Source organism: Cynocephalus volans, chromosome 7, assembly GCF_027409185.1.
Source record: "Cynocephalus volans isolate mCynVol1 chromosome 7, mCynVol1.pri, whole genome shotgun sequence".
Lineage (NCBI taxonomy): Eukaryota > Metazoa > Chordata > Mammalia > Dermoptera > Cynocephalidae > Cynocephalus > Cynocephalus volans.
In genome coordinates this window covers 129,495,102-129,515,748 of record NC_084466.1, presented here as the reverse complement: position 1 = coordinate 129,515,748, position 20,647 = coordinate 129,495,102, and the positions used below count along the sequence as shown (strand labels likewise).

Below are 20,647 nucleotides of genomic sequence, written 5' to 3'. Positions count from 1 at the left end.
ATATACACTCAAATGCACACTCAAATACATTCACAACACACATTTCAAAGGAAGGAGATAATGAATGAGAAGGAAAAGGAAAGAAAGGCTAACGAATCCTATCCACTCTATTCCAAATCCTTAAAACTTCACCTGATCCGGAATACTTCCTTGGTAAAAAAGCTCTACTCTCATGGCACAGGCTATTCTCTTTTCAGCCCAAGTAATACCAGGGACCTGATCATCAAGTATATCCATCGAGTTCTTGTTCCTTTTCTCTTTTGATATCTTAATTAACATCTAGCCCACCATTCCTCACAGATTTTCTATCTTTCCATTTGTAGAAGAATATGACTTCAACATTTAGCCATACCACGATTTTTTTTTTAATGCCAATTTTTACTTTTTTTTTTTTGGCAGCTGGCCAGTACTTATGCCTAATTTTCAAAGATAGAATTAATAAAGTGTGTTTCACTGGAAGGGATGCCATAGACATAGATCTTAATTTCAATTAGTAAAGTATCTGACAAAATATATCATGATGAACTTCTAGATATAAAACGGAGAAATGTATAGAACTGGTAAATGGACTCACAATTTGATTAAACAACAAAAGTAATAATAATGCATTGAAGTGAATTTAGAGGGGGTTAAAGGAGAATTATGTCCCCAGTGTTCTTTGAAATTCAACATTTTAACAATAATTTAGGTGTAGACAATAAACATTGAGTGCTTATCAAATCTGCAACTGACACAAAACTGATGGGATTAATAAATAATAAAAATGATAAAATTATAACTCAGTATCACTTTTACAATCTGAAATGCTGTGCTGTGAAAGCAATATGAAGGAATAAGACAAACACAAGGATCTATTTGGAGATTTTTTTTAAAAAAGAATCAAACACAAAAGACTTGACTTCTGTATAATTTGCACAAAAAAAGAGCTAAAGACTTTTATTTCATCCACAAGGTCAATAAAAGCCAAAAATATAGTGATACAGATATTTACAAAGGCAATACAATCTTAGATTACAGAGTCTAGAAAATATGCCACACAATGTATGGTTAAAGGAACTAATAGAATACTTCTTGCCCAAAGAGGTCTAAATGAAAAGTCACAGCTACCTTTATACCTGAAGGATTGGGTTGCTCTACAGAAGAGACGAAATTTCTCTCATGTTTCTCCAGATGTCAGTACCAGAAACAACTGGTAGAAATTAAAGGAGAACTCAATATAAGAAGAAACACTCCTAGGTAATAAGTTCTGTTTCCAGAAGAATTTAAATAAAGGCTCGATGACTGACATACACTAGAGAAAGAATTTCTATTAATATTCAGGGTGGTCTCAATTAATTTTGAGTGTGAAGAACTCTATATTCTATTTCTAAGTTGCAACAGACCTATCAAAGGCTTCAAATTATATACTGTAAAATTATTATGTGTTATGATAAATGACATTTAAAACTCAGTCTTTCTTTTATTCTTAATTAATGCCCACATATTGTCATAATACTATTTCCTAAAGCTGAATAACAGTATAATAAATTTATATTATTATCTATTTGCTACCACAACACTGAACTCAATTGTGCCATGACCAGGGGTATGCTGGTGTTGAGCAACCAGCTCTCCAAGTGTGGTCTGGAGTATTAATTGATATTTTTGTTTATGTCAATGATGTCAACAATGTGAGTAACTTTTTTGCTGAAGTGGATAATCATTTTTGAATAATGGAAGAATATGTCCTTATTTTCTTGAATTATTTACAATATAATAGCTAAAGATATGACACATTTGCATTGGTAACATTTTCTCCATTGCTTTAAGTCTAGATAATCAATAAATAATAAATCAAGCACTGATTTATGGCACCTGCCAGTCTCTGTGACGTAAATATTCTCACCATGGCTAATTTCAAGCTCTACCAATGTGACATCATTGAACAGACTTGAGAAAAGATGTAAAAAAGCACATCATTACATAGTATTTCAACCATAGAGGTACAATATACATAAACAACTTCAAGTATAGATCATAATAAAATGTAGTAAAATAATGAGCACGTGATAAGTTGGAAGTATTTATTACCTTTTTTAAAAAATGTAATTTATTTAACAGTAAGCCTACGTAATTTCATTTTTTTTTTTTTTTTTTTGTGATCGGTAAGGGGATCGTAACCCTTGGCTTGGTGTCGCCCACACCTCACTCAGCCAGTGAGCGCACCGGCCATCCCTACATAGGATCCGAACCTGCCGCCTCGGCGCTCCCAGCGCCGCACTCTCCCGAGTGAGCCACGGGTTCAGCCCTGTAATTTCATTTTTAATAATGACTGTTTAACAATCCATCTGCAAAATTCCTGAAATTTTAACTATCAGCTCTCAGGCCAGTTGGAGACACTTCCACACACTACTGGTTGTAATCATTCTTCCATAGTAACTCACAGACACAAAAAAGAAAAAGCATCCCAATCTTGTGGACTTCCAAGATACAGTATTACCAATTTAATTCAAAGCTTGTTGCATTTTTATGAATTTCTTTTGCAACTGCAGGCACGAAAGACCATTAACACTAGGAGTAGAACTGCCTGTCATACAGAATTTTCAAAAATGTATCTTGCATTAAAAATTTCCCACCCAGCTATTTACTAACAGATATTTTCTCTTTCCTAACACAGTTTTAACTTTTTCACGATGTTCTAAATGCTTTTATTAGTCCAATTTGCTTCTTAACTGGAGGAGAAAATCAGTTATTTGGGGTGCATTTTGCAACTAATTTATCCTGGAAGGCCCATCAGCATGCAATTCTATTCAAAATCACAGTTTCTAAAGGGGATAAAAATTCAGAGTCCGTGGAGGGTCAATTGCTAAAACCTGCCTTTAAAATATTTTAGGCCAAATCATTTTTTCCTATATTATACCTTTAAACATCAAGAACATAACTGAGCACCTGTCCAATTGCTTCTACAGTTTCAAAGTCCTCTTGAGAGAAAATATTAGCATCTTCCTTAAGTATCTCCCTGACCTATCACCATGAGAAAATGAACTAGCATGTAATAAATCAGGCTATTACATTTTCACAACAGAATGTCAATGCTATTTGTCCCATATTGGTATCTAAAACATATGGATCCCTCTTCAATCAACAGAGTACTGGCACTTAAGGCACTCACTGGAAAATTCAACCATAAATTTATTTGATCCAGTACTTACCAAAGGCTCACTTGAGATATGATATGCCTAATGAAAATATTAACTATTCATTCTTCTTGAACAAGTTCTCTAAGCTCTATCACTGTTAGTTCATCAGAATGCATCATAACTGAAACATATACATTGTCTTAACTTTTTATTGGTAAATAATTTCATACCTAGAGATAAATCACAAAAGTAAAAATAGTACAGAAAGTGCCTATATACCCTTTACCCATATTCACCTACTGTTAATGTTTTACCTCATTTGCAATCGTGTACATTCCCTCCCTTCCTCTCTCCACACACACACACACACACACACACACACACACACACACACACACACACACACACACACACACACACACACACTTTCCCCCTCCCCTGAGCCTTTTCAGTGCAAATTACAGGTGCTGTGCCCCTTGGCCCTAAATACTTCAGAGTATATTTACTATAAATAGGGATATTTTCTTATATAACCACAATACAGTTATCAAAATCAGCAAATTTAACATTGATACAATACCTTTATCCAATTTAAGTTTTCCAACTTTGTCAGTTGATCCGGTAATGTCCTTTATAGCATATTTCCCTAATACAGGATCCAGATTAGGGTCAGGTAATACATTTGATTGTCATGTCTCTTTAGCCTCCTACACTCTGGAACATTTCTACTGCCTTTGTCTTTTATGACACTGACATTTTGGAAAAATAGCTCCACTCCCCACCTTTTTAAAAAGAGACTATTCCTCATTTAAGGTTTGTCTATGCCTCACCATATTACATTGAGGTTATACACTGTCAGCCAGAACACTACATAGGTGATGATGGGTCCTCAGGGCATCACGTCTGGAAGCATGTGATTTCCATCTGTCTTTCAATGATGCTCTTAACTTTGATCACCCAGTCAAGATGCTGACCAATGTCTCTAGTGTATAATTATTGTGTGTTATCTCCCTTACAATTAATAAGCAGTCTGTGGGGTGGCACTTTAAAAACCTACAAATATCTTGCTCCCTCATCCAAACTTCCCCTTAAATTTAGTATCCTAAATGCTAAATCTGATTATTCTTATCTGATCCAATCTTTATTATGATGGTTGCAAAATGATTTTCCAACTCTGGCAGTCCCTCCACATTTACCAGTCCATCCTTGGCATTTTTCTGAAAGCAGAAGTAAATCATATATCTCAGCTCACCACAGACACTAAGATTCCCTAAGTTAAGATTCAATGTTAAAATCGCAGCTTTCATAGTTGGTCGATGCAGGAAATGTCCATTGAAACACAGTTTTTAACTTTTGCAAAATCAAAATTGAAGGTAACTCTCATCTTATCCAATATCCCATTTATAATAACAGGAAAAAAAGCATGTCTCTCAGATAAAGTTATCTGGCCCCGTCATTAGACATAACATAATATGTCCACTCTGCTCTCTCTTCTAGAAAATACAGAATTAAGTTTGGTGTTCAAAAGCAGTGATTAACCCATCCCAGATGTCTAGTAATATTTATTTCTCTGTCCCTTTTAAAAGCCATCTCAAATTCCTTTGGGAAGGAGGCAAGGCACAATCAATTCATATATGTTAACAAACAGAAATGTGAGAATATGGGAGGAAAACATTTTTCATGGAAAATACTTAGACAATATATTTATTTCAAATCTATTTCCTAAAGAATATTTTGAAGTCTCATTAACTTAAATTTGTTTGAATTATGATATATTCTTTAGAATCACGAAATGGTCTCAAATGAGGCATATGTAAAGTCAGTTCTGACCCTGGCATCCTCTTCGAATGATCTGATTTTAAAAAACTATGCATGGGCCGGCCCTTGGCTCACTCGGGAGAGTGTGGTGCTGATAATACCAAGGCCACGGGTTTGGATCCCATATAGGGATGGCCGGTTGCTCACTGGGTGAGCGTGGTGCTGACAACACCAAGTCAAGGGTTAAGATCCCCTTACCGGTCATCTTTTAAAAACAATCAAAAAAAAAAAAAAAAAAAACTATGCAACAGGTAACACCAAGGTCAAGGGTTTGGTCAGCCCCCCCAAAACAAAAAAAAAACTATGCAAAAGATATTTATAAAAAGCATATACTACCAGACCATTACAATCCTCATACATTAAAATGTCATGCAAATATCTTGAATGTAAGATTCAACAGACTTTCAATTCAAGATGACATACTAAGCACACAGCAATGGACCCACATATACATGGGAATTCATTTCATAATAAACACGGTACTTCAAATCAATGGAAAAATATGGAATATTCAGCGTCAGGACAACTACGCCTGGCTATTCATTTAGCTCATCAATACTGAGGATTTTGTATGTATATTCAAGTTAAGATTCATCTATAGTTTTCCCTCCTAGTAATGGGAATTACATGACTGTGTTATCAAGGTTACTGCAAGACACATTATATAAGTTAAAAATTTATATATAAGGCTGGGCTTACTATTCCTTGACTATTTCATAGAACTCATCTGAAGCACTGCCTGGGAATCTTAATTTTTGGTAAAAATGTTTAAAAATGATTTATTTTCTTTAATGTTTAATGTTAAAGGCCTACTCAAGTTTCTCTTTATTCTTGGGTCAGTTTGGCAAATATATTTTTCTAGAAAAATCTGCCTTTGGGCCTAAATGTTCAAATTTATTGATATAAAAACTGTAGCACTTATTATTGCTTTGTCTCTGCTATAAAATGCCATTATGTCATCTTTTCAGGTTCCTATTGTTTATTTGTGCTTTCATTCTTTTGCTTCATCAGTCCTGCAGTAAATCTGTTTTATGAGTCCTTCAAAGGACTAAATTTTGGTTTTACAGAACATCCCTACTATTTATTTTTGTATTTCATTAATTTCTGCTCTGATATTTATTATTTTCTTCCTTGAATTTTCTTTAGGATTATTCTACTTTTCTTTTATTAACTTCTTGAGCTAGTCACTTAGCTGGCTATATCTCTAACTTTTTTTCTTGTTTTTATTTGTACTATAAAATTTTCCAAACATAATAAAAATAGAGAAAATATTACAACGAACTCCCAAACACCCATCACCCAGCATCAAATCATGGCCAATATTTCTTCACTTTACCAATGCATACCACCTGGATTATTTTAAAGCAAGTCCCAGACATCATTTAATTTCACCCTTAAATACTTCAGTATATACCTTCAAAAGATAAGACTTTTTAAAAACACAACCATGATATCAATACTGATCTTTAAAAAAGTAATAATCCTTCTATCACCACATATCCAGTATTCTAATTTTGCTGACAGTCTTTTTTTTTTGAACATTTTGTTAAAATTAGGATCCAAAAATATCTACACGTTGCAGTGGTTTTTTAACCTACACGTGCCTATCACTCTGCTTTAGTTTTTTGTCTTCCTGTCTAGCCATTTGCTTGTTAAAGAAACTGTTACTTATAAAATTTCCCACATTCTGCAGTTTGTTGATTGCAACCTCATGATGTTGTTTAATAAATTTTTATGGTCTCTGTTCTTTCTTTAAAAATGGTGTTTGATCTAGAGACTTGATAGAATTTGGTTTCTTTTTCTTTATAGCAAAACTATGTCATAACTGGTGCTATGAACTTCCTATTGCATCACATCAGGAAGCACATAATGTCTGATGGTTTCCTTTTTGTAATGTTAACACTGGTTAGTGGGCTCAATTACTGTCAGCCTGAGCAATCCACTATAAAACTCCCCACCAACCTTTCACCTAATGATTTTAGCAGCTTTTGATGAATACTGCCATAATATACTCTTTCATAAGGGATTGCAAAATGATGACACTCTAATTCTGTCATTCCTTTTGCATTTCTAGGCTGAAATTGTTCTATAATGAATGCTCCCTCATCAATTTTTTTGTGAGCTCACATAGGTGGAGCTCATATAGGTTAAGACAGAATAAATACTTGGTTATTTACCAGTTTCTGAATGAACTGGTTCTTTGACACCATCCAAAGGTGACCAACATTTTTTTTAGTTTTAACCAACAAAAACACTCATATATTTTTCTTTATTTGTTGTGTTTCAATCCATTACAGTAAGTAATTATTCCTCCTGAAGATCAAACTATCTTTGGCTAATGGAAGCCCCTTCAAGGTTCTTTTGATATAACTCCAAGTTGTTTTTGATACTTCTGTTCATTCTAGTATGACATCTTATCCAATTTTTACCCAGAGCTGAAATCAGCCGTTTTTTTCAAGAGGCCCTGGTACATTTTAGTGAAAAACACTATTTTAAAACTACAACCAGGTCACTAACGCAATTCGCTGCTACTGGGTTGGTTTTGATTCTTGGAACTAAGGACAACATTTCCAAGTTTTCTTCAACTTGTAAGTTATATAGAAGTATCTGCTAAACATATATTTTTTAAATTATCTTTTAAAATTGATACCCAACTTAATTACACTATGATCTGAATGAAACCAATTCTTTAAAATTTGTTGATTTTTGTTATATGGACTAATGCCTGAAAATAACATACACCAGCTAAATTTTGGGGTGCTCTGTATGTGTGTGAATTCATTAAGTCAAGTTTTATTACAGTATAATTCAAATCATATCCTTTTGTCTGGTTAATCAATGACAGAAGTATACATAAAATACCTACTACATGTAGATTTATTAATTTTTCCTTCTAATTTTGTCAAATTTTTACATAAATCTTTGAAGTTATGTTATCAGGTACATATATTTAGAACTGTTCTATCTTCCTGGTAAATTGTTACATTTACCACTATGTTGTGACCCCTTCTATTAGAATTTCATTTTTTGCCCTAAAATCTATTTTGTCTAAAAGTAATATACCTATAGCAATTTTTATTTGGTTAAGTATCATTGCTTGTCCTTTCACTTTCAGATTCAACCTTTCTGTGTCATGTCTTAGGCATCTGTCTTCCAAACAGCAAATAGCACAACTGTATATTCTTCACCTAATCTGTCAATCTCAGTCTTTTAATTTTCATATTTAATCCATTTGTATTTATTATGATTGTGGAGACATCTGGAAGTATTTCTACCTTTATATTTTGTGCTTCCTTTCCATTTACACTAGACTTCTTTGCAGTTTTCTTCTTTTCCTGCTTTCTTTGAGACAGATCAAGTTTTTATTTTTCCTCTACTGCTATAAAAATATATACTCTATCTCTATTTTGTTCTTAGCATTTTAACATACTTATCTAAATATCTAAAGTTAATCATTATTTGTACCTGTCCCCTAGACAATTGTACAATGCTTTTATTTTACAATCCCTTCCATCTTATGCACTCTTAGTTTTTGTGTGAAAATATCTTCACATTGTTCTCAACCTTAAATGGATTTTGCCTTCTATTGTTTCTGTTAAGAAAACTATTGTCAATTTAACTGTCATTGCTTTGTAGGTAATTTCTTTCCTCTCTGATGAGTCCTAAAAATATTTTCTTGTCTTTGGTGTTCCCAAGTGTCTATTATGCATTTCTTTAAGTGTGTGTTTAGTATTATTTTTTCACTAGGATAATAACACTGTGCTTCCTGAATTTGAGTATTTGAGCTCTGAGCCTTTCATGAATTCTATTCATTCAGGGCAATATTTTCAGATCCACCTTCCCCATCATTAGTTTTTCTCTTCAAATCTGCCTATTCTGCATTTTAACCTATCCAATCGGTTTTTAAATTTTAATAACTAAGGCTTTTATATAAGTTCTATTTATCCCCCAAACTCTTCCCAATCTCCCTAGTCTTATGGTTTTTAATAATTTTTATCATTATTCTTGTATTTGTTTTCTTCTTTTATCTTTAATTACTTTATCATTTTTATGTTATCCAATAATTATTATTATTTTGGCATTTTGTCTTAATTTATTTATAATTATATTTAGTTTGAATATAATTTAATGTTAGATATTTATTATTTAATAGTTCTACATTCTGAAGTTCTTGAGGATTTAATACTGCTGATTACTATGTCTCTGACTTTTTCTTAAGGCATTGCCAATTTTATTAATTTATTCATTTTTTGTAAGTTTGGGTAGTAAGCTTAACTTTGGTGAGGATTTATCTGTGGAAAGTCCACAAAGTCAGACTGCAACTGTTCCTGTAAAGTGGTTCTGCATTAATGTTAAGTTTTAAGTTTGGGGTCTTCTGGACCATGCAGTTAGTATAAATTTGAAACACAAACCTATGTAACAGTAAAACAGTACCTACAAATTCTCAGAGGAAAATTTTCCCCTCCATTTTGAAACCAAATGAAAACAGACAAGCTTACTTGTTTTCTTTCTGTGACTCCTAGAGATCATTTTTTTTTTTCTAGTTTACCCTTTCAATGAAGGTATAATCCTCTGAGTTTTAAGGCTTTAGGAGGTAAACTCAGTTTCTAACTCCTCATCTGTCCCAGACCCAATGCTTCTACTCCTATTTCCCACATGGTTATTAAAATCTAAACCTTAGTTATTACCAAGAGCAGCAACCATTATTAAAAGTAAAAAAATAAATAAATAAAAATTGAAAACAACTTAAATAGGAGTAATTTTCTTATTATGGCATATTATGGCATATCCAAAACATAATGCTAATGAAAAACAATTATAATTCCAACTCATTTTTTTTTTCACACTAAAGTGTGTGTATGTATACATGAGTGTGCAGTCAAGTGTAGGCTGTGGTTCCCGGGTTAGAATCACAGCTCCACTCTTGACTAGCCCTTAACTTGGACAAATTATTTAATTTTATGTGTGGCAAAAGTTACCACTGTAAGTCTTAGTTTACTCAAAGTATAAAATGAGAATACTGACGTTTCATAGGCACACTAAGCATATTAAATAAGATAATAAATGTACAGAAATGTGCCAGGCATGGTAAAAGTCTGTAAAAACCAGCTATTATTAATTATTTAGTCAGTTGAGTTTTTTTAGCTACAAGTTTGCAGAGGGAGTCAAAAGTCCTTATAATACAATAATATTCACAATGTGCCCCCAATCACCTGTAAAATCCATTTCTATTGGATATGAACATCTATGGCAACTATGTATCCTGGCTTTATCCATCAATCCCTCACTAACAGCCTAATGTTGTAAACATCAAAATACAAAGTAAACACAATGCAACCCTTACTGTAATGTGAAAATACAAATCTTCAAAAGAACACAGGATTTCATGAAGTTTATGAAAATAATATTGAAAGGAGTACTCATCTCACAGCAAAATTCTTTAATGCTGGCAGAATTAGACCAGTGAACAACTAAAGAAGGGAAAATTCAACAAGGATGATGACAGAATAGGAATTGAGAAAGAAAATGTCAAGGGGTTAAGAAAATCTCTTGAGAAACTGGTAAAGCTTTCTACAGTTTGGTAAAACTGATGCATTAGTCTATGTGATAAATGCTAGGAAAATCAAACAAAATGAAGGATACTATCAGATTATCAGACAATTTTACTGGAAAAATTATGCCAGGAAAATATCACATCATTCTTTGTTAATTCTGAAAATCGGCACAACTGCAATTACAACTTAAACTTATTTAAATATATGGTAAAATGAATGTTTCCATTTCTGAAGATTGTCCCTAACAAATATTTTTTTTATTAATAACTGTATAATAAAATGTTGCCATTTTTAATAGGTCTACTTTTAATAGGTATTTCCAAGTACCAATTTTCTCAATTACCAAGAATTTCTCATAAATGTATATTCCCAAAAGAGAAATACTATTATCTAAACTGTTAAGTGTTTACATCAGGAAGAGCAGGAAATGAAAAGGAAAAACAATTTTAAAAGATTATTATCTTTATAGACTACATACATCACAACACTGTTTAAATTTGTTGCAACAAACGTAGTCTTTCTGTAATTAAAATCAAAAACACTAAAATGTAAAGATAGGCTATTGTTTTGGTATAACAGGACATTACTATAAACTGGTATAAGAGAAAGCAAAGGCAATGAATGTTGATAAACAGATCATTATTGGACAAAATTACTCTAAGTAGAAAAATGATGAATGGAGAAAAGAGGAAACTTTAATATACCTGACAGGATAAGAAAATAAGCAGCACATAATTTATTTGATGTTGGAAAGATACCTTGAAATGTAGAACACTGAGCAATTTCTACTTTTTGGTTTATGAATGATCATGGACTACAAGGTCTAGTACACTAGCCACAAGTAGCTACTGAGCACTTGAAATGTGTTTAGTCTAAATTGACATGAGCTGTGTATATAAAATACCCCTGGATTTCAAAGACTTGGTACAAAAAAAAAAGTATGTAAAGTGTCTCATTATTTTATATTGATAATATGTTGAAATAATACTATTTTGAATATTCTAGGTTAAATAAAACATTAAATTAATATCATCTGCTTATTTTCATACTTGTAAAAGTGACTACTAAAGGCTTTAAAATTACATACGTAGTTCACATTTGTCATCCATGTTATATTTCTAATGGGCTGGCACTGGTCTAAGGTCTTGCCATATCCGTAATGCCACAGGACAGATATAGTCTGCTTTTCATCTTGTGTCTTGCCTACTTCAGCAACATGGAAATATACCAAATCAAGAAATCAACTAAAAGTCATCAAGATAGTGGAAAGAATGATTCCAAGCACTTCTCCCACCCACAAGCAATCAATTTCCAACTATTAAAAAGCAAAGACTGCCATCCTGGGACCACTGGAGCTTGAGGGAAGAGAACGAGAGACACATGCATTTCATGAAGGCACATGGTGAGAGGGAGTGCAGACCACTCCCATCATTCCAGGCCCTGGCTGCTTCTGAGCCAGCCTGGTATGGGATGAAGACTGACCGCAACACATGGATAGGATTCCAAGAGTTGGAAAAAGCTGCAGCAGTGCCCTCTGTGTGAACTTGCTTGGAGTGCGCAGGGAAGACAAGGGCTTCAGAGTGCAACATACCAGCCCACAGACCACAAAGACTACTCACAGGGTTCTACTAGACCTGCACAAGAGCTGGGAGCCACAGCAGACCAGATAAAGGAGCCATCTAGAGGTTAGTGAGTCATTGTGAGGGTACATGCACAGCCAGCCAGGGAAGCGTTTGGAACACAGGGGGAAAGCTGGCCCATAGGGAGAACACTGGGTGCAGTGTGGGCAGCTGGTCTCAGTGGACCTGTCAGGGCAACAGAACGGCAGGAAAGACTCAGTCTCATGCCAGAAATTCCACATAGCCCAGTATTATCTGTGGTTACCTCATAAGACCCAGAAGTGATTTAAACACCACAAATTAAAATCCAATACACACAAAAAGCCTTCCCCAGAGAATCAGCAACAAAGCAGCAATTTAGCTCAAGCATAGAGCTCAAGTTCTAGTTCGCACAGGAATTTCCCCCAATTTGGGAACCAACGGCAGGACAGCACATTACTTCCGGTGCAGAGTCTAAGTAGTGGTGATAACTATTTATCCATCACAGAACTGAAAACAAGAAAAAAAACAAAAACAAACAACCCACAGATGAGAGAAAAAGCTCTGGTATTAACCAGTAAAGGTCTAATACAACCAAAGAACACCCATAAAACCTAGAGGAGGTAGCAGTCTCCTCAAATGCCCAAGCATCAATGTAAAGACACAAAGACCAAGAGAGAACAGAGAAATATGTCGCCACCAAAGGAGACCAACCACAACAGCAGACTTATGAAGTGTCTGCAGAGAATTCAGAATAAACCTCTTAGGGATATACAGGGAGTCACAAGAAAACACAGAAAGAAAATTAAATGATATCTAGAGAACAATTCAGAAGCTGAACAAGAAACTTCACAAAGGAATAAAATCAATTATTGTAGAAATAACGAATACATTACCTGAATTGAAAAACTTGACAGAAAGCTCCAACAGCAGACTTAATCAAAGAGAGGAAAGAATCAGTGAGCTCAAAGACAGAACATATGAACATATGAAATTATGCAATCAAAAGAGCAAAAAGAAAAAAAATAAGAAAAAAATGAAACAAAAAAGCTAAATAACCTCAGCATAACTGGCATACCTGAATGAGAAGACAAAGACAGAGACCCAGAAACCATATTCAAGGAAGTGATGACTGAAAAGTTCCCAAGTATAAAGAAAAATGCCAGCATCCAGATACAGAAAGCTCAAAGGTTGCGAATCAAAATCAATCCAAGAGGAACACCCCAAGACACATCATAATCAAATCATTTAAAACCAAGGACAAAGAAAATACTGAAAGCACCAAGAGAAAAGAGACACATAACATTCAACAGAGCTCCAATATGTCCCTCAGGAGATTTCTCAGTAGAAACTCTACAGGCCAGAAGAGAATAGGATGATGTATTCAAAGTGCTGAAGGAAAAAGAACTGTCAGCCAAGATTTCTGTATCCAGCAAAACTAACCTTCAAATATGAAGATGAAATAAAGGCTTTCCCTGACAAACAAAAGCCAAGGGAACTGAACAACACCAGACCAGCCTTTACAAGAAATGCTAAAGATCGGATCCCCATATGAGCAAGCTGCCCGCAGCCCCTCAAAATGAATAAATAAATAAGAAATGCCAAAGGGAATTCTTCAATCTGAAAGACAAAAATGCTTAAGAATAGCAAGAAAATATTTGAAGGTACTTAACTCCTTAGTAAAGTAAGTACACAGACAACCTCAGAGTACTCTAATGTGGTAATAAACCAATTATATCCTTACAGTGAAGACTAAAGGACAAATCTAACAAGACAATAACATATACAACAACCATATAAGAGCTAAGCAATATTAAAAGATGTAACTAGGAACAACAAAATATCAAAAAATAGGAGGAAATGACACCAAAGCATAGAGTTGGCTTTTTTTATTTTTCTTAGATATCAAAGTTAAGTTATTAGTCTAAAATAATTTGTTAAAACCATAACATGTTTTTTGTAAGCCTCTTGGTAACCACAACACAAAAACTTAGAAGAGACATAATAAAAATAAACACAATAAATCAAAATACACTGCTAGAGAAAACCACTCAACCACAAAGGAAGACAGTAAGACCAGAAAAAAGAAAAAAGGATCTACAAAACAACCAGAAATAAATAACAAAATGGCAGTAACAAGTCCCTACATATCAATAATAACCCTAAATGTAAAGGGATTAAATGTCCCAATTCAAAGACAGAATGGCTGAATGGACTATAAAACAAGAACCAACAATATGTTGCCTAAAAGAAACTGACTTAATCAATAAAGACACATACAAACTGAAAGTGAAGGGATGGAAAAAGATATTTCATGCAAATGGAAACCAAAAAAGAGCAGGAGTAGCTATATCAGATAAAATAGACTTCAAGCCAGGGAAAGTGAAAAAAAAAAAAGGAAGGTCATCACATAATGATAAAGAAATCAGTTCAACAAGAGGATATAATAATTCTAAATATACACATACCCAACTCCAGAGCACCCAGTTATATAAAGCAATTACCTTTAGACCTAATAAGAGAGGTAGACTCCAATAGTAATAGTTGGGGACTTTAATACCCCACTTTCAGCAAAGCGCAGATCATCCAGATAGAAAATCAACCAGGAAACAATAATCTGTAATATAGACCAATTGTCCAATTAACATTCTCTAGAACAGACCACATGTTAGGTCACAAAACAAGACTCAACAAATTTTAAAAACCTGAAATTGTATCAACTACCTTGTTCGACCACAATGGAATAAAACTACAAATTAACAACAAAAGGAACACTAGAAACCATACAAATACATGGCAATTTAAAAATATACTCCTATATAATGAATGGGTCAAAGAAGAAATCAAAAAGGAGATTAAAATATTCCTGGAAACAAATGAAAATGAAAACACAACATACCAGAACCTATGGGATACAGTGAAAGCTGTTCTAAGAAGGAAGTTTACAACAATAAATGCCTACATCAAAAAAAGAAGACTTCAGATAAACAATCTAACATTATACCTCCAGGAGCTAGAAAAACAAGAACAAGCCAAACCCAAAATCAGTAGAAGGAGAGAAATAACAAAGATCGAAGCAGAAATAAATAAGAGATTTAAAAAAAAAAATACAAAAGATCAAAGTAAGAAAGAGTTGGTTTTCCGAAAAGATAAACAAAATCAGTAAACCTTTAGCTAGACTAACAAAGAAAAAAAGAGAGATAATTCAAATAAATAAAATCAGAAATGAAGGACACATAACTACTACAGAATACAAAGGATCATAAGAGGCTACTAGAAACAATTATATGCACAATGATTCTTATGCTGTTGGGATTTTGATAGGGATTGCACTGGCTCTGTAGATTGCCGTGGGTAGTATGGACATTTTAACAATACTAAGTCTTTCAATTCACAAGCAATACTGACTGCATTGATATTCATCAGGGATATTGGTCTGAAGTTTTCTTTTCTTGTAGTATCTTTGCCTGGCTTTGAAATCAGGGTAATGCTGATGTCTTTCCATTTATTTGCATTGTCTTTAATTTAATTCAGCAATGTTTTGAAGTTTTCAGTGCACACCTTTTACCTCTTTGGTCAAGTTTATTTCTAAATATTTTACTCTTCGTGATGCTAATGTAAATGAGACTTTCATTCCTTTTCAGATCATTCACTGTTAGTGTAGAGAAACTCAACTGATTTGTGAGTGTTAATTTTGTATCCTGCAACGTTGTTGAATTCGTTTATTAGTTCTAAGGTTTTGTTTTGTTTTGTTTGAATCATTAGGGTTTTCTATATATAAGAGCATGTCACTGTGAAGAGAGAAAATTTTACTTCCTTCTTTCCACTTTGAATGTCTTTTATTTCTTTTTCTTGTCAAATTGCTCTGGCTAGGACTTCCACTACTATGCTGAGTAGTGATCAAAGTGGGCATCTTTGCCTTATTCCCAATCTTAGAGGAAAATCTTTAGTTTTTCACTACTGAGTATGATGTTAGCTATGATCTTTTCACATATGACCTTTATTATGATGAGGTAATTTCCTTCTATGTCTAGTTTGTTGAGTGTTTTTATCATATAAAGGTGTCGAATTTTGTCTAATGCTTTTACTGCATCAACTGAGATGATTGTGTGATTTTTGCCCTTCATTCTGTTAATATGATGTATTAATTACATTTTTTTTTGGTGCCTGGCCAGTATGGGGATCCAAACCTGTGACCTTAGTGTTACCAGCAACCATGCTCTCCCAAGTGAGCTAACCAGCCAGCTCATATTTATTAATTTTTCATATGTTGAACCATCTGTCCATAACAGTGACAAATCCCACTTGGTCAAAGTGTATGACCCTTTTAATGTGCTGTTGAATTCAGTTTGCTAGACTTTTGCACCATATTCATCAGGGATATGGGTCTGTACTTCTCTTATAGTATCTTTGTCTGGCTTTGTTCTCAGGATAATGCTGACCTCATAAACTGAGTTTGGAAGTGTTTCTTCCTCTTCAATTTTCTGCAACAGTTTGAGATTAATTAGTGTTAATTCTTTAAATGTTTCATAGAATTCTCCAGTAAAGCCGTTTGGTCCTGGGCTTTTCTTTGTTAAGTTTTTAATTACTGATTCAATCAGTTTACTAGTTATGGCTCAGATTTTCTGTTTCTTCATGATTCACTCTCAGTATGTTTCTAGGAATTTACCATTTCATCTAGGTTATCCAATCTGTTCTTATGATCATTATGATCCTTTTTATTTCTGTGGCATCAGATGTAATGTCTCCTCTTTCATTTATTTTCTTCTTTTTCTTCTTTTTTTCCCCTCTTTCATGCCTGACTTTAGTTAGTTAAGTTTTCCCTCTTTTTTCTTAGTCTAGCTGAGGGTTTATCAATTTTGTTGATCTCTTCAAAAAACCATTAGTTTTGTTGATTTTTTCTATTGTTTTTTATTCTCTATTTTGTTTACTTCTGCTCCAATGTTTAATCATTTCCAAGATCTTTTTCTATTTTTTTAAAGCTTTATAAATAAGACTTGCCTGCTATAAGCACAGATGTATAGAAAGACTTTTTAAAGCAGTTTTTGCCCAATTTTTTTGTGCTCCACATTAAGAAAAGCATTTCACACATAGTAAACAAACACACACATGTAACTAAAAAAATTATATAAAATATTTATCCTTAATATATTTATTCATTAAGTTGATTTCACTTGATAGTTTAAAAAACACTATCCTAAATTGCATATTCAATGTCAGAAATGTATACAATAGGCAGAGAAAACATTCTTTATTTCAAATGATTTGTAATTCTGGTTATAGAGCGAAATAAAAGGGAAAGTAAACCATGAGTGAAAAAATCAAAATATTATAGCATCTGATAAGGAGTCTTTAGCAAAATAATAAAATTAGGAACATACCCAATCTTTCCACACTTTCAAGGTGCTCCACTCCCCATGTCAAGCATAAGCACGGTATCTGCAAATAAGAAACCAAGCAATGTACATCCCCTGCATAAAAGCTTCACTTTAAAATAGACTCAACCCAAATACAACAGAGGCACTTATGTATGATATAATAACATAAAAAATTACGTTTCGACAGCAGAGAAATGGCTTCATATTTTAAAAACTATAAAATCTGCTAATGAACCACAACTGATTCTGCTGTAGTTTTCTTAATGCATCCTTCCATAAATGCACTTGCACTGGTTAATACAACGACATTTTTCACACTTGAAAACGTAAAATAATTGTTATGTCTGTTTGGAGGTTCGTTCTTACTTCAATTCAACCCAAAGTGTACAAACTATATACTAAAATTTAAATTAACAGAATAAGACAAATCTGTAAAATTTGTAAAAATAATTTGTAACATTAAAGTCTATAGTGGAAGAAATTACTCTAGGCCTTCTCTTTAACATACTGGACTGAAGAGCAATAAGCTTTTAAACCAGGTAGACATTTAGAGACCATTTAGAGACCTTACACAGACCTTACTCAAAGATATGCAAGAAACAGATCATTAATAGGAAGTAGAATGTGGAGTTAAACAGCTCCACTCAAACTGCCAAACTGGGCTAAGTATAAAGTGACACCTCAAGACCTTATTCGTTGTGAAAGTCTCCCCTCACCCATATATACAACACAACTACAGTATGACCTCCAGATTACTACTTTTTAGTAGAGTACCTAATTTTTATTGTTAGTGTCTCTTCACCACCTGTCACTTCTTGCTACTCTACGCATTCCTATTTCTTTAATGGGCTCTGCAAACTCCAGTGTGTCCAAATCATATACAAAATAAGAATTAAAGATCCAAGTAAGGATCTGAGGTGCTTCTTATTTGAGCAAAGTATATATACTTTAACATAAAAACTTTATATCTATTTTTGCCACTTACCAGATCTTATTTGCTCACCTGATGACCTTGGCTGTGTTCAAAAAGTAATATCATTTAATCCTCCAAACAACCCTACAAAGTGGTATTATTACTAGTCCAATTCTACAAATGAGAAAATTGAGGCACAGCGAATGTTAAATAATACGTCCAAGGTCAGAGAACTAGATTGTGGCAGAGGATTATCTAGACTCTAATCTAGATAATCTGAGACCAATGTTTGTGCTCATAAATGCCTTATGGCAATATGAGCATATCAACTTGATTAGCGTCTCTCACTATATCTTCTACAATCCTCTGGAAAAGAAAAATAGGAATAACTGCATCAATTAGTTAATGTTTAGGAGATCAGAAGCCTTAACTACCTTTCAAGTCTCCAAAAGCTACTCTAAAAGACATAACTGAGCTTTAGAAATGAAAAGGCAGAGGAACATCACTGGGTCAAAAAGCCAATCAGGAAGTTTTCAGGAGTTTAACCTTATCTAGGATTATATTGCACCTATACAATAGTGAATCCAAACCCAAGATTCTCTATTGCCATTTGAAGAACTACTTGCCAAGGATGATTTAGGACTATTCCTTTTGAGATGCAGTCCTAAATGATCTTTGAATTGCCTATAGAATACTCACACATTGGAGATTTCAACAAATATTCCTTAAGTAACTGTGGGTTAGATATTCTCTGCCATACTAAATTGTTAGCTTGTCTGATTCCCAAGTATATGTGGACCTCCTTGAAAGCAAGAAATGCCTTATAATTTTTATATTCTTAATACCTAGCACCATTCCTGGCACATGGATGGCATTCAATAAAGGTTTGGTGGATAAATGAGTACAAAAGCAAATGTGCCTAACACAAAATAGTATCAATTCAGATGTTTCTCCTTAATTTGAGACTGTGTTATATAGGTAACAGATATGTGCTGCCACGCGGCCCACCCGGGGTCCTGAGGCTGTAGCCAAGGACCAACTCTTCCTCCTGCAACCAGGCACGCCGCTGCTGCCAGGGGGCCCAACAGGTTCCTGAAGCATGGACTTGGAGCCAGGGACCCACCCCTCCTCCCACAACTAGGCAAGGAGCATGCCAAAAACATCACTTCCATGTGGGTGGCCCACCACAGCCACCACAATAGCCATGGCTGCCACAAAAGCAGCTAGATGCCACAACCACCATACAGATGGCCTGCCATCCACTTGAGTGCATCAACATAAGGACAGTCACCAGCAGAGAACAGAGAAAAGAAGAGATGTCTCTCTCCACAAAGCCCATTCCAGAGTGATAGAAGAAGCATCTGCTCTATGATAATAGTGGGGAACCTTAACACACCTCTCTCAGTACTGGGCAGATCATCTAGGAAACAAATCAACAGCATAACCATCACTCTTTCAGGAAAGAAGAAATCTAGCGTTATGAGAGGTGGGGGGGGAGAGATTGGATAAGAGGCATAAAGAATAAGTACGATTTGTAATAATATATATGCTAATAATATTGATTTGATCAACATACATCAACATCGAACCCCCAAAATATGTATAATCAATTATGATTCAATTAAAAAAAGATGTGTATTCTTGAAGAAAGTTACGAATTGTTGTGTTATTTCTTTGATTCAATTCATTAGCTATTTTCCTACTAAAGCATACCTTTCTTAACTTGTATATGTGACACGGGATACAGTCTATTTACAGAAAGAGACCTTATGTGCAAGCTAATGGTGACAGCCAAGTTAAATCAGACCCAAATTTTAGGATCACAAAACTGGTTCATCCTTGAAAACCACAATTTCTCACCACCAAAGAAATGATACTCTGTCATTTTAAAGAACTACCCATTTGGGCCAGGCCCGTGGCTCACTCGGGAGAGTGTGGTGCTGATAATACCAAGGCCACGGGTTCAGATCCCACATAGGGATGGCTGGTTAAGCTCACTGTGTGAGCTTGGTGCTAACAACACCAAGTCAAGGGTTAAGATTCCCTTACTGGTCATCTTTTAAAAAAATAAATAAAAAATAAAAAATAAAATAAAAAACTACCCATTTTTAGAGATGGGTACTCATATCCCAATTACGAGAAATGCACTAAGAACCTTACAGTATGTTGAATTTAAGAAACTGTATATGGCAATATAATGTATTTGGTCTTTGTCCTGTCTCCTGACACCCAACTCCTAAAATCCTTAGAATCTCCAAAGTGAGAA

At 34.2% G+C, this 20,647-nt stretch overlaps 1 protein-coding gene across 6 annotated transcripts in view; it reads right to left on the bottom strand.

Moving 5' to 3' along the window:
* R3HCC1L (R3H domain and coiled-coil containing 1 like) overlaps positions 1-20,647 on the bottom strand; it is an 88,570-nt gene that overhangs the window by 31,118 nt on the left and 36,805 nt on the right. For 4 of the 6 annotated variants that reach the window (XM_063102255.1, XM_063102260.1, XM_063102256.1 and 1 more), the window contains exon 2: positions 17,472-17,529. The exons of the other annotated variants lie outside the window; for them this stretch is intronic. The gene's annotated coding sequence lies outside the window, so the exon portion shown is untranslated. The remainder of the gene's footprint in view (positions 1-17,471; positions 17,530-20,647) is intronic. 6 annotated transcript variants of the gene reach the window in all.